Here is a 1,189-nt window from a genome sequence, read left to right as displayed (position 1 = left end):
GCTTCTTAGATTTTTCCTTCATTTTCTCTGATTTAATTTCCTCAAGAGTTTTTATTCCAAACTTCAAACATTCAACTTGCTTTAAACTGACTACAGGACTGCAGGCAGAAACCACTTATAATCCACTATGGATGTGAGGAGTTGGTTGCAGGTCAGATGCTTTGCATTTATCCCCCTCCTCAGAAAACTGACCATCATCTTCATCATCATCATCTTCTTCATCATCATCATCTGCAATATTGACTATAACAGTAGGATGTGTGGAGATGGGAAGGTTTCCTGAACTCCCTACTGTCATTTCACTCCGAAGCTGAAGGGAGGAGTTAGAGTGAACAAACACCTTGTTCCGGTGAACTGTGAGCTGGCTAGCCTTTACTTCTTCTTGTGACTCAGGCACAGTGGGTAACACAGTTTTGCTTGGAGGTAGGAACATGCCATCAACATAACAACTTCTGGTGTGATGGAAAGCGAAATTTAGTTTTTTATATCCTGTTGGCTGATTTTCTCAATAGCAAGGAATTTCACTTTCTTTTTTGTCAGTTTACATGTGGCGAACTCTGCAAACCTGTCGAAAACAATGGCCTTCTTGCCACAGAGTGCGGACACTTTTGTTTCCTAGTGCAGCTTCACAGTGATGGAATGGGCAGCTGTCACCTTTGGTGCATGTAGAATAGAAATAAAAATAGCAGTCTTCTCCCTGATTAGTCATATCAGCCAAAAGTAGCTTCATGGAACAAGCCACTGCTTCCTCGAGGTAAAGACAAGCTCCAATTACTCTTGAAATGGGCTTACTCTTCCAATGACAACTCAACCACAGAAATCATTGGCTGGTTACTCTCAACAGGGACACATGTGTATTCATTCAGTTCCAAGACATTGTGCCTTTTACTCACACTCAATAGTAATAAATTTCCCAGGAGAATTTTTGGGCAAGTAATATCACCAAACCAGAGAATAGAAACAAGTTGTGTCCTTCACAGACCAGGATAAACACAGCCCACCAGAAATAATTGCCAGAGTGAGTGTGGCCAATAAATTTAAAGTGTGAGTAAAGTGTCCAATTAGGTTTAAACAAATTTTGCTGTTGCTAAAGTCTGTCTATGCTAGAGTATAAAAGGTGTGTGCTTCAGAAACTAGGGATCCTTCCTCCTGCAAGAGTGAAGTGACCCTGACATGTCAGAATAAAGAT

General features: G+C 40.9%; 1 pseudogene; it reads right to left on the bottom strand.

Moving 5' to 3' along the window:
* Window positions 1-4: 4 nt before the first annotated feature.
* LOC114635250 lies at window positions 5-709 on the bottom strand (annotated as a pseudogene).
* Window positions 710-1,189: the final 480 nt, after the last annotated feature.

This window comes from Grammomys surdaster, unplaced genomic scaffold (genome assembly GCF_004785775.1).
Source record: "Grammomys surdaster isolate TR1022 unplaced genomic scaffold, NIH_TR_1.0 73070, whole genome shotgun sequence".
Classification (NCBI taxonomy): domain Eukaryota; kingdom Metazoa; phylum Chordata; class Mammalia; order Rodentia; family Muridae; genus Grammomys; species Grammomys surdaster.
Note: the sequence above shows the minus strand (reverse complement) of the source record. Positions and strands in the feature narration are given on the sequence as shown.